We start from the raw sequence: 13960 nt of genomic DNA on the forward strand, positions 1-13960 counted from the left end.
TTACTAAGAATGAAGAAGTTCAACCCAAATCTAGGCTGAATTTCATGTATTTAGTTTTTTTAATTATCTGATGCAAGATGCTACTTTTTTTAGATTAATAATTGGAGGAAGCTGATTAAAGTGCAAACAAATAAAAAAAACCCACCCCAAACAAAAAAAGTATCTTGATTTGCTCACAGTCAAATCCAGCTTAAACAGTGTTACCATTTTGAGGCATCGCCTTGATTTTTTTGCTTTATGAGTCCACTCATTCTTTCCTGCAGGCAGGTGGCACCAATGTGCAGCCATAGCAGCTGTTTGATCAACTATAAGTGAATGGTCTTTATACACAGAAAATGTAAGTTTATATTTTATACATACACAGAACTGGCCCTAATTCTGCAGTGAACTCTGCACGGGCAGACCCCTGTACCTACACACAAAACTCATTTCAGAACTAGGTCATAATTTAATGCACCCAGGAATTTTAGTGCACAGCATTCAGAAAATCTAGTAATATTCTCATCACCATGCAGCAGCCATCTTCCACAAAACTGTGCCACAGGATACATTATTGTATGACATTTGTTTACAGTTTTGCTATTTGTTAGAGCCCTAATTTTGGATTTCCTAATTTTTGGACATGTCTCAGCCAGAGTCACATTTATGTATGGTTTATACACCAACAAGGCACCTGTCCATTTAAAAGTCATAAGCTGTAAACAGATACATTTTCTTATCCATGTCACTAAAATTTAGATTATCTGAAGTTAAATATTTTTAAAACCCCAGACTTGGTTATTATTTTGTATCAATTTATTTATATTTTTTTCCTCAAACGGAGGAAATTAACAATGTCAGTTTCAGTTTTGTTGATGGCCAGTTTCACTTTCAGGTTTTTAGTGGTGCAGCGTCTGGGGTGTTTTTAAATGCAGATTGAGTTTAACTTTTCAAAAAGACATGGTCAAGCCTAGCTACTAACAACCCATTAACATTTTTTTAAAGGCTGTAAAACCCATCTATACTAGTGCTGAAAAGCGTGAAGGCATGTCTACGTAGGGCAGGGGTGGCCAATCTGTGGCTCCAGAGCCACCTGGGACTCTTCAGAAGTTAGTATGTGGCTCCTTGCAAGCATAGGCACCAACTCTGGGGCTGGAGCTACAGATGTCAACTTTCCAATGTGCTGCTCAACCCCTGACTCTGCCACAGGCCCTACCCCTACTTCACCCCTTCCCCCAAGACCCCCGCTGTTCCTGCCCCCTTCCCTGAGCCTGCCATGCCCTCACTCCTCCCCCTCCCTCCAGAGCCTCCTGCATGCTGCAGGAGGCATGGGAAAGGAGGGGGAGGTGCTGATCAGCAGGGCTGCAGGCAGGCAGGGGGTGGGGAGGTGGGAGGGAGCTGATGGGGGGCTGCTGATGTATTACTATGGCTCTTTGGCAATGTACATAGGTAAATTCTGGCTTCTTCTGAGGCACGGGTTGGCCACCCTGACATAAGGAAATAGCCCTGAGAAGCTTCGCTGTATGTCCTCTGTGTAGACACTTATTCCACACACACTGTGTCTTTGTGGTTTCGATTAATCCATGTACAGATGAGGCGTTAATGCCAACACCTTCTGCTTTTTAAAAACAAAAACAAAAAAAAGTCACACCCTCGCTTATTTTGCAGTAGTCTCCTTGTATAGAAAAGCCCCAAGTTTACACTACTTACACTTTCTCAGGCCTTGTCTTCATGCACACAAAGTGTGTTCTTTACTAGGATTTTAACTTAGCTTTTAGTTATGACAAGGCAATTGTAGTTGTCACATGAGTCAGCAGGTTGAGTTTATACTTCCCCATAACAGGTCAAGTTATTCCCTATGGGGGAGTATAAACTCAACTTGCTGACTCATGTGACAACTACAATTGCTTCATCTTCATTACATAAAAATGTATTAACTCAAATTAAAATCCTGTTGAAGGCAGGCCTTTGTCCAGGCAGCCAGAATTTCAAACCAAAAGGAACCGGGCTGGGAGGTTGTGTTTGTCTGATGTTTAATGAGAACTGAAGCACTGGATTTAAAAAAAAAAAAAAATTATTGGACTGGAAATGTTTGCTGGGCTTTATAAAAAGCTTGTTTTTACAAAAACCCTGAATCCTGTGTAAAGTTTAAGAGTAACACAGTTCATTTAAGTTTTTTAGTTTATTATTATTATTAAAGAAAGGACTAGTGAGCAACTGTTTACTGAAACAACCATGTGCATGTGTTTCATTGTACAGTCAACCACACTTACAACACACATTTCAGTATGCAACTACCCACATGCTTCTGCCTTGCCTCTCACCATTGGGGCAGAACTTCACTAACTGCACTGAAGGCTCCCCTCTACCCATACCCCTGCCACTTTCAATGGAAAGCAAACCATACCCAACAGCCACACCATAATTATTACTGTAATTTAGAAGAACTGTTCAGGAAATCAAGTCAGAATTCATTTTTAAGCAGAAGTATTTTAAAAGCCAGTTAATAAATTAATAAACGTGAACTCCAAAAAAATCTAGGAGTTGCTTCTACTCCCTTTCTTCAAGAAGAGTTACTCCACACAACAAGTGTTCTCCCTCCCATTTCCATGCCATTAAAACAAACAAAAACATTTAGGATCCAATCCTGCAGGCAGCCTAGTCATACAAGTGAGTAAGGAAGATATGACAACAAGCACGAGTCTTGCAATTTCTTCATCAGTTATCACTCATGTAGGAACACAGCCCAATGGGGCAGGTAAAGATATCTGTGCCACCAGGCCAGTTTAGCTGTTTATAAGACTTATCAATAAGGAAGTAAAGACAAGACACCTTCTTCCTGTCCCTCCCCAGCACACGCTATCAATTCTGCTTTCCCACCTCCCCTAGATAATCTGACAGCCTCCAAACTGGACATGTCCCTGTGTTCATAAAGTCTTGGCTCCTTTATGTAGTAAATCCTATGGTTGCCTTCCTCCCCTTCCTACCCACTAATGAAAGGGCCTCTTCTGTCATTCTTCTCCCCTTCTGCTCTTCTCCAGGTGGGCCATTCTACTGTCCCTACCTTGCAGGGAAGGAATCAGAGGGGCCCAAAATGCAAGCCTGTCTCTGGCTCTCCCCCCTTTCCCTTTAAAGGAGCAGCTACTTCTCCTGCCCTCTCCTCCAGGGAGGGTTTCTGGCTCAGCTCTCTCCAGACAAAAATTTCTACTCACCCTGGGACAGCAGAGAAGCATCCCACAGCCCACAGCCCCCAGCCTCGATGAGGAAGCACAAAACCTAGTTACCAAAAGGAATGTGTCCACAATTTATTTGAAAGCTTCAGCTCAGTGGTTTGAGCATTGGCCTGCTAAACCCAGGATTGTGAGTTCAATCCTTGAGGGGGCCACTTAGGGATCTGGGGCAAAAATTGGTCCTGCTAGTGAAGGCAGGGGGCTGGACTCAATGACCTTTCAAGGTCCCTTCCAGTTCTAGGAGATTGGTATATCTCCAATTATTATTTTATTATTATTTTTACAGTCCCACGCAAGTAGCTGCAACCTGAGTATCACAGTATCGTGCTAGTGTGTGCAGAAGAACTACGGCGTTACTACATCTTGAAATGGAACCCGCTGGCCTGTTTCAGTTGCCCAGGGTAAGAAACAGCATAAAGAGTAAAAAGTTTCTGTAGTCTGATGTGTTAGCAAAACAAATTGATTGCTTTGTAATTTGGGGAGAGATGGTGCTAAAATACATTCGTTAGCATGCCCGTATCCCTTTAAGGCAACTTGTGTTAATTTGTGGAACTCTAAGTCAGTCTCTGAAAAATGCCAGCGTTGTTATAAAATGCAGATACTTGCTTGGCAAAAGATAACTACAAAGAAATGTTCAGTGTTTCCGTAACCCCTCTGGGGTTTAGAGAGCATGTCCCCTTTAAATCTTTTTCCTAGGGGAGGAGTGGGAGAGTGAGAAAAAAAGAAAGAAGGGAAACTCCAGGGGCAGTGCTTCTATATCCTGGGAAATTTCCCAAAATCCAAAAATTTGTGAGTATAATGTTTCAACTTGGGACATTGGGAATTTTCATTCAAAACCTAAATAATCCTGGGAAAATTTCATAAAAAGTAAAATATTTGTGCTTCTTTTAAATTTCCCTCAAAATGCGTTCTTCCATTGGTGAACATTTGTCACATGATTTTCATAATTGGGCTGTGCTGCTCTCCTATTGGTGGTGCTCCAACGTACTATATCATGACAGCACAAGTGAAGTGACAAGTGCACACATGCACTCAACAAACCAACCTCAGCAACAGCTGGCTGGCAGGTAATGAGGAGATGGTTATCAAAATTTATCTTCTAGGTAATGTTTCTTCCAATAATTAAATATATTGCAATATTTACTAATTATGATTAGTGTCTTGATCTGTCATTAAATCTCTAAAATTGTGTCTTTTGTGCTTGCAGTTGCACAGAGAATGCGGACCAGAGCATTCGGCTACTCATAAATTTGTAACAGCACCTTCCTCCAGGCAAATATTAAATATCTTCGCCTACTATGTTAGGTAGTAATATATATGTTCCCTTCTGTGATTTAACTATAAACTGAAATATACATTATACTAATTATTGCATTCCATTATTTCAGAGATCTCTTTCCTTTTTTTTAATCTAATGTAAAAAAATGAATAAAGAGGCTGGTGAGAAGAGGAAGAGGACTGCAGGGGTAGACAAAGAGCCGTCCACGTCGAAAGGAAAACAATGGGATAGCACCCCCAACAGAGTAAAACTCAGATATTATAATAATAAGGAAAATATAAAATATAGAAGTGTTATTTGTTCTGTTTGCTTTTTTATCTTATTTTATAAGCATATGTTTACTTTTTATTTTTTCAAAGTAACTGATGTACAGTACACTGCAGGGCACAAACTGTACTTATTAATACTTTGGTATTGTAATACTTTAGTGAAATTTGTGTAAAATACATTGCTTTCTATCATTTCAATCCTACTCCTCATGTGCTAAATATTTTATTTACTGTATAAGTAACAAATTTTAAATTGAAAAAACATGTCTATACATATAAAAATTATAATAAATGTGAAATCTCAAACGAATAAGAATAATTGCCATCTTGGCCACGAGGGCGCTGAAGTTACATTTCAAAATCCTTACTGATGGGTGGTCAGATCCAAAGAGCAAGAAATTAGAGTCCAATTTAGTGGAAAATGAAGTTTAAAGAAAGCTCAGGAAACTTTAGACAAATCAGGACGAGCTATTCCTTCTGAGGCTTCCAATAGCAACAATCCTGGTTTATAGACCATGACACTGATGGTACTACTGTAGCTTCACCAAACAATAGGAATGAAGCGTGCTAGTACAGAACATTCTGTGGAATCTCAGTTTAACAAAATTTGTCCCCCAAAGTCCAAGGGCAAAGTACATGATAAACGGACATTCACAGCATAGCACTAGTACAGTAAAAACAAAGTCATTCTGCGCAGAAGAATAAAACTATAAAAGCTGAGCAACAGCCTAATTTGCAGGATATGTATAGATTTCCCACAATAATAAAAAAAACAAAACAAAACGGTAAATGGGGTTGAGATTTTCGCTCTTTTGAGGACAGTAGGTGGGCAAATTACAGTACTAACATACTAAATTAGAGGAAGCACCAGCACAGAAGATGCTTACACAAGATCCTGTCAGTGGGTTAGGTTGCTGGACATCTCCCGGGCTCCACTGTAATCAGTGTGGCTTCTGACAGGCACACAGGTTCACCCACACAAACCTAACTAGGACTGCTGGAAACATCTACCTAAGGTACTCCAATGCCCCCAGCACCGTAGGACCTGAGCACCTCACAACCTTTGATGCATTTACCCTCACAACACTTCTGTGAGGAGGTACTATTACTGAGGTCATGTGTAAATCATCACTGCGTGGACCACAAGGAAACCAGGAAGTTGCTCAATACCGTGATTTTTCCAACCGCTAGAAGACAGACGTGGAGGCTCATGGGGGTTAACAGAACAGTCCCATCCTAAGAGAGGGGCAGAGAGGTGCCAGGACAGTCCTATCCCCTGGAGTAAGGCTGCATGTCTCACCGTATGGTGCCAGCTGATTCAGCCCAGTCTGCCCAGGACAGGGATTGGGGACTGGCTCACTTCCTGACTGGCCGGGAGGGGAAGGGAAGCGCAAAGAGCTGAGAACGTGGCGATTAGGAGCCCCGGCCCACCCCACATTGCCCCCTGCTACCCCAGGAGAGACATTGCAGGAGGTGAGACCGCGATCCATCCCCTCGCCATGGCCAGCACCATGGCTGCTTGGAATTAGGGCTACCGACTCTCTAATGGCAGAAAACCGAACACCCTTCCCTCACCCCCTGCCCCACCTCAGCTCACTCCATTGATCTCCCCCACCCTCGTTCACTAGCTCATTTTCACCAGACTGGGGCAGGGGGTTGGGTGCAGGAGGGGGTGTGAGCTCTGGCTGGGGGTGCGAATGGGGGTGAGGAGTCTGGGCTGCAGGAGGGAGCGCCAGGCTGGGGCAGGGGGTTGGCGCAGGAGGGAGCTCCAGGCAGAGGGTACAGGCTCTTGGGCGGGGCCAGAAATGTGGGGTTCAGAGCTGAGGCAGAGGGTTGGGGCATGGGAGGGGGTACGGGCTCCGGGAGGGAGTTTGGGTGCAGGGTATGGGCTCAGGGCTGGGGCAGGGGGTTGGAGTACAGGAAGGGGTGTGGGCTTCCGGAAGCAGCTGGCACGTCCCGCCAGCTCCTAGGCAGAGGGGCCAGGGGACTCTGCACACTGCCCCCACCCTGAGTGTGGCTCTGCAGCTTCCAATGGCCAGGAACTGCAGCCAAAGGGAGCGGCGGAGCCGCTGCTCAGGGCGGGGACAGCACGCAGAGTCCCTGTGGCCACCTCTATGCCTAAGAGCCGGTGTAACGTGCTGGTCACTTCTGGGAGCCGCATAAAGCCAGGTAAGGAGCCTGCCAGTGCCACCAACCAGACTTAACAGCCCAGTCAGCAGTGATGACCAGAGCCGCCAGGGTCCCTTTTCGACTGGGTATTCTGGTCGAAAACCAGACACCTGGCAACCATGCTTGGAACATGAATGAGTATAAGAAGGGGTCTTGTTCCACCAGGGGGACGGATCCCGGTATCAGCTCTGCACCAGTTGAAGCTGTTGTCTCTCCTCTGGAGCTTCAGGATATGCTGGGGCTCTTAATCAGCCCAGGTCAGCTCTGCTCGCCCCCACCCCCCACCACCACCACCACCACCAGCTGGGCAGGAAGCAGTAGCCAAGCCAAGCACAGAGCAAGCCAGGCCCTGATCCTTGTCCCAGGCTGGCACCATCTGGGGAGAGCTCCCCCACCCCACTCTCCAAAATTGGACCATTCCACCACCTCCCCACCTCATCCAGGATGGGAGTGGTCCCCATTAACTCCCCCAAGAGCAGCTGCAGTGTGTGCTTTCTCTCTCACACACACACACTTACTTACTTACTTCTGGGGGGAAAAAAACAAAGCAGTGGGGGGGAGGGGGACAGGGGATTCAGTGGCTGTGCATATCCCATGAAATTCAAACATAAAAAAAAAACACCACACCATGATTTTCTCAGGACCTTAGCTATTATTCCTATTTTACAAAGGGGGAAACTGAGGCACACAGACTACATGACTTGCCTACAACACAGGACATCTGTGGCAGAGCTGGGAACTAAACCTGGTTCTGAGTCTTAGGCTACTGCCCCAGCCACTGGCCAGCCCTTCTGGCTCATCATTCCACTCTCAGCTCTGAGGGACCAGACAAGATATTTGCTGAAATTTAAAAAAATCTTGATTATTTAATTAAATTTAAAAATAAAAACGGGATGGGGGGGAATAATTGATCAGTGTTTTTCCAAAAGCTCTTTAGAAGACAGTACCGCATTAATTCAAACATGAGGCAGTATTTCGTTTGCCCTTGAAATGCAGGCGGCTCCTAGCAGCTATTTGGTTTGACAAGTTTTCCTTCAGATTTCAGAATTAAAAAAACAAAAACAAACCATCTTCTCCAAACTTCATAGCAGTTTGGTATTTTTAGCAGAGACTATATGTAAAAAAATATAAACAACCATGAAGGATCCCACAACAGTGCTAATCTGAGTTTTGTTAACACTTCACCCAAAACACCCTAGCACTACACAGGCACAAATCAGTCAAGGCAGATGCTAGCTCTGGAAAGTTCTACATTTATATCAGTGGCTCTCAACCTATTTACCATGTGGGCTGCATATGCTTCTCTGTCTGTGTTATATGGGCCGCATCCATACAATTGTGTATACACACACACACACACACACACTCTGTATGGCCCTGAGGATGGCACATGGGCCACAGCTGTGTGCTGATTGGGCCCCAAGTGGCCCGCAGGCTGAGAACCACTGATTTATAACTTAATACTATATATCCAGCAAAAATAGACTAAAAGCTTAATTCTTCATTGCTTGGCACCTTGTGTAGACAATTACAACAATGCAGAATGAGAGCAAGATACAGTAAAAGCTGTGTTATCCAGCACTTTACCAACCAGCATTTCTGATATCTCCCAATACAAATCTCCAGTCTAGTAACTAGGAGGTTATGCAGTTGCACATTCTGCACTCTACTTTTATGCAAAAAAGAGGCAGAAGACAAGTAAGCAAGCTGATAACACGGATTTATTCAGAGAAGCAGCTTCCAGGGTATGTCTTAGGGTCATTACAGATTCAGCCCAATGTCCTACACCTTCTACATCTACAATGATAATTGATGTCGATAATGATGACCCTGAGGCACAGCAAGATCCTGAAGTGCCTTCTGAATCATCGAAGAAAGATTAAATTATGTTCAGTGTATGTTTAGTGATCTGGGTGTACGCCATGTGCTGCCTGCCCATAGTGGTATGTAGTGTCATAAGATAACCTACTGTATAGAAAACTTTACCTGTATACACCCAAGTGCTTCAAGAAACCAACCAATCTGTAGTAGTACTACTACTGGCTTGGTGAGTACCTGTATACTATTTTATACTTTAGTCATTTTATTGTATTCTAATTCTTTGAAAAATGGTATTCCATTGGTAAGTATAACTCTTAGTTGACTTGAATTTTTGACTAATGGCACCCCCCATTCCCGCAACATGCCGGATAACAAAGCTTTTACCATACTAACTAGCCTCATTTACACCTACTGTGAATGACTACACAAGGTGCAAGCCAACAGAGTATCCTCAGTGGCAGCAGCAAATGGGCTCCTCAGCCAGACCAAAGCAAAAATCCTGCAAGCATGCTGGATTTTGCTGAGCTGCCTTCACCTTGGGATTATGAATGTTCCATCTGTGGTGCCAATCCTCTGCATACCACAGCATATTATAAAGGAATCAATTAAGGCAAAAGCAAGGAGGTAAACACAAACCAGACACCCATGATGCATGGCATGCTCCTCTGATCAGAATGTAGCTCCCTCTCTGCCTAGATCGGGGTAGGCAACCTATGGCACGCGAGCTGATTTTCAGTGGCACTCACACTGCCTGGGTCCTGGCCACTGGTCCGGTGGGCTCTGCATTTTAAATTTAATTTTAAATGAAGCTCCTTAAACATTTTAAAAACAATGGTTTAATTATATATGATAGACTTATAGAAAGAGACCTTCTAAAAATGTTAAAATGTATTACTGGCACATGAAACCTTAAAATTAGAGTGAATAAATGAAGACTCGGCACACCACTTCTGAAAGGTTGCCGACCCCTGGCCTAGATGCTTCAGGCAGAGAAGAGCAAGCCAGGTAGGGCTCGTCTTCACTGAAAGTTGCACTGGTTTAGGCCTTGGCTACACTTGCAAATTTGCAGCGCTGCAGCAGGGTGTGAAAACACACCCTCTCCAGCGCTGCAAATTGCGGCGCTGCAAAGCGCCAGTGTGGTCAAAGCCCCAGCGCTGGGAGCGCGGCTCCCAGCGCTGTACGTTATTCCCCACAGGGAGGTGGAGTACGGACAGCACTGGGAGAGCTCTCTCCCACCGCTGGTGCTTTGACTACACTTAGCGCTTCAAAGCGCTGCTGCGGCAGCGCTTTGAAGTGCAAATGTAGCCAAAGCCTTAGCTGCAGATGTGAATTTAAACCAGTTTAGTTCAATAGTGCAAACCCCTGCAAGGACAGTCATGCACTATTTATATTTAAAGGGATGCAAGCATGCACATAGACAAGTACTTAGCGGCACTGATGGTCTACATTGCAATAAAAGACCTGCTGCATGGCTGGGGCTGGCCCAACTCAGCCGACTCTGGCTTGCAGGACTCAGGCTGCGGGGCTACAAAACTGCAGTGTAAACATTTGTGCAGGAGGGGAGCGGGTCTCAGACCTCAGGCTCAAGTCCAAGCATCTACATTGCACTTTTGAATCCCGCAAGCCTGAGTCCATTGACCTGTGCCCTGAGACTCAGTGCCATGGGTTGTTTTTTTTTATTGTAGGCATAACTCGAGAGACAAATTAGCATTGCGTATCTGGAGCAACATCCCCAAAGTGCAGAGGGAGGGGGGAGACAGGCAGCTGGAGCTGGAGAAAAGAGGGAATGGCTGGTCAAAGGCAGGGCGGGGGACAAGAAAGGGAAGTCAGGAAGAGTGAGAGCAACTAGGAGAGAAGGGGGATTAGAATGAGGATATGGCAAGATAGAGAGGGACACAGGAGGACAGAGAGACATGAAGAGAGCAAAGGTTGGCCAAAGAAGGGGCCGCCAGCAAGGAGGACAATAGCCAAAGATTCTTAGTCCCTCGTGGGAGGAGGAGGAGTGGCTTGCATGTAGGAAACTGACTTCTTATGAGAGACCACGTTGGAGCTTGGTTTGGTTCTACCGCGAGGGAGGGAAAGAAGGCTATGCTAACACCCTGCGAGCTGAATTTGCATGGCAGTCGCCCACACTGTAGCTGGCATGCGCGCTCACACGTTTGCTATATTGCCATAAAATTAACTATTTCCCTATGTTCAAGCCATAATCTCTCTAGTCTGGGGACCGAAATCCTGTTAAGAACTTAAATGCCTCTTCCTGAGGCTGCAATTCTTAACTTTTCTTCAATTAAATACAACTAAAAGGGTTTTTAATGTGGGGTAAAAGGGATGTGTCTGCATCTTCTACAGCACCAGGAATACTTCAGTGCTAAACAAAGTGATTAATACTACAGTACCTAGTACAAGGGGAGCCTGTCCATCGTTCAGCTCCTAGGTACTGCCACAATACAAACAAATGCAACACCCAGTGCACCAGCAGATCTCATTTGGAACCCTCCCCTGCATGACTCCCGAACAGAAGAGAGTTGCTATAAATCCAGCTGTGTGCATGTTTGAAGGGGTTGGGAAAGGGGGAGAAGATTTTTAGAGTCACTCTTTCACATGGGCAAACCCTAAACTAATACCTGCTAGTACATGGCTACACTTGCTTAAGCGTCCTGGCTTCCATGGCTGTGGCATTACACCCCACTAAACATATTCCACCTTCAGAACAGCAGTTTAGTATCACGGTTGCATCCAGTTAAATATACCGGATAAGTCTCCATCACTCTCCAGAACGGATGGTACCCTGCTTAGGAGCAACTGGGTGTCTTAATCCCCCTGCTGCTTGGTCTGAAGCCAGGGAGTCCCACCAAGTGCCAAGAGAAAGGAGCTCCTGATGATCCCATCCCCACTAGTGGACTCCTGAAACATTTCCCTCCAGGGAATAGGGCATTTCCAGCATTTGCTATCCAGGATCATATGAGTGGGGAGCCTGGGCTTTTACATGAAGCCTCGAGGCTCTCTCGCGCTCTCTCTCCACCTTCTTTAAGTGGAAGAAATCCACTTAGACCAACTACCCCTAGGCTGAGCTAGTGCCCTGTGGTCAACCTGCCTTTGCTGACGCCGTAACACTTTCCTCCCCTGCAGAAGTAGGACAGAGGGGTGTTCGGGGGAGAAGGGAAGTGCAGGGCAGAGCACCATTTAAAAATGCCTACTTTTGTTTCGCCATCTTCTACCATCTTCAACTGACAGACTACTGCAGATGCGGAGTCAGATTTTTTTTCCCCCCTTTTATTTGTATGCTACTAATGTTTAATCTTGATCAATCCCTTTAACTAACCTACTATAGTATACTTCGTGTCAAGAGTAAGTGACCATACAGGTCATTTGTATTCCTGGATAATGGAAGCCGCACTTGTCTGTAATTCCACCCAGGATTTCAGGGGTATTGCTGCTTCTCTGAATGTGTATCAAGTTAGAGAATAAGACAGATGAACCAGGTCTACATCAGAAAATTTGCTGGTACTGCAATATTGGTTAGCGGTGTGATTTTCTGTGACATTTCTATATGAGCAAAAGCCCTATTGTCAATGTGGTTATACCATCCTATCTTATTTCACATGTGGAACTGATAACAGCTACATCTACACCAGAAGGGTTTGCTGGTATACGTATTCTGGAAAAAAATGTCAAGTGTAAACTAGGCTTTTATCTCTGCATCTAGATGGCTTCTAATTGAATATATCAGACTGGGCCCACACCCTGTTATTGTTTGGAGAACATTAGGAATTACCCTTTTTGCTTTGTCCTTTTTGTTCTAGTGATTACAAGTCCATTCATGGAGTCCTGTGACCTTCTCATCCATTTCAGAGCCCTAATTATTTATGTGGGTGGAGTGCTAAAAACTTGTGATGGAGTCCCAGCAGTGCCCTGCCCTGAAAGGAACAGTTTAGAACCAGAAGGGAATTCAGTTATCATGATTTAGTTGGGTTTGGTCCTGCTTTGAGCAGGGGGTTGGACTAGATGACCTCCTGAGGTCCCTTCCAACCCTGAGATTCTATTCTATGATCAATTCAATCCTTGGCCTTTGTGCAGAGACCAACAAGTGCTGGCTGCATTGACTTGGTGATGTGGACACCTGTCCTCTCTAGGAACTGCATGGAAGACACCAACGTGCTTCATAAAGACCAAAACAACATTTATTTCTGGTCACTAAGGATCTTGGTTATTTTGAACTGGTGACCAAGAGTTCTCAAATCATCCAGCCCCCAAGAATCTTCCTTCCATCTAATTTTACCTTCAAACAGAACAAAAGAGCAGGGGAAATTTATTTCTTCTAACAGGGAAGATAAGTTGCTTTGAATGGAAACTCCCAACATCTTGTTAATGATTTATGAAGATCTATGCTTAGTGTTTTGCTGTTCTAGCAGAGTTGTAAAAAATGTGTTTATTTTTTATTTTTGCCAGACTTAAAAAGAAACAAAAAACCCTAAGAGGCTCCAATTCCCATTACAATGCATATGTGTCTGTAGCCATTCTTTAGAAAAGACTGTATTGTCTGAGTGCCAGAGTGGGTTGGTGAAAGCAGGAAATAAAAGTCTCATGAGAGAGATTCTGAGGATACTCTCACTTTGGAGAACTCTTGAACAGACCTACTATTTAGGGGATACAACTGTGTTCAGGGGTAAGGCAAAGATTTAGACACAGGAAAGCTGCACTCTTTTCTTGGATCTGACTGGCTAGGTCATCTTTGGCAAGACACTGCACCTCTGTACCTCAGTTTCCTCAATCTGTAGATAAAGAGTGCTGTATAAGATCTAGGTACTATTCATAATATAATCTTATGCATTTCATCGGAAAGATGCATTAAAGGATGTATGTGAGCCAGGGATAAAAGTACCATACACTGGAATCTCCAGGAATTCAAACCCCAAGTGAAAAGAATGCAAATAGACAAGTACATTACTGGCCTCCTGATGCAGAGTGAGGAGGGGAGGAGAAAAGAAAAAAACCAAACACAAAAATAAACAGTATTTTATATTATATATAGTGCATTCTTATTGAGGGAGATCAAAAAGGCAACAGTAACAAAAATTGGTCCAGCTAACATACCAGGAGAAGCAGTTTCTCAAGACTAAAAGTATGTCTACCCCAGGAGACTATACCAGAATAGCTATGTTGCCATAGCTATGCCAGCATAACCCCATAGCATGCAGCCTCCATCGACAGAA

The 13960-nt window shown here is 44.3% G+C and overlaps 1 protein-coding gene and 1 long non-coding RNA gene across 4 annotated transcripts in view; one reads left to right on the forward strand and one right to left on the reverse strand.

The window, feature by feature from the left end:
- RCOR1 (REST corepressor 1) overlaps window positions 1-13960 on the reverse strand; it is a 130209-nt gene that overhangs the window by 78741 nt on the left and 37508 nt on the right. The window lies entirely within an intron of this gene.
- Window positions 262-4514, forward strand: LOC120404936. Its single transcript, XR_005598270.1, has 3 exons — window positions 262-337; window positions 3496-3610; window positions 4417-4514. It is a non-coding gene; the product is annotated as an uncharacterized LOC120404936 (long non-coding RNA).

This window comes from Mauremys reevesii, linkage group 4, assembly GCF_016161935.1.
Source record: "Mauremys reevesii isolate NIE-2019 linkage group 4, ASM1616193v1, whole genome shotgun sequence".
NCBI classification, from domain to species: domain Eukaryota; kingdom Metazoa; phylum Chordata; order Testudines; family Geoemydidae; genus Mauremys; species Mauremys reevesii.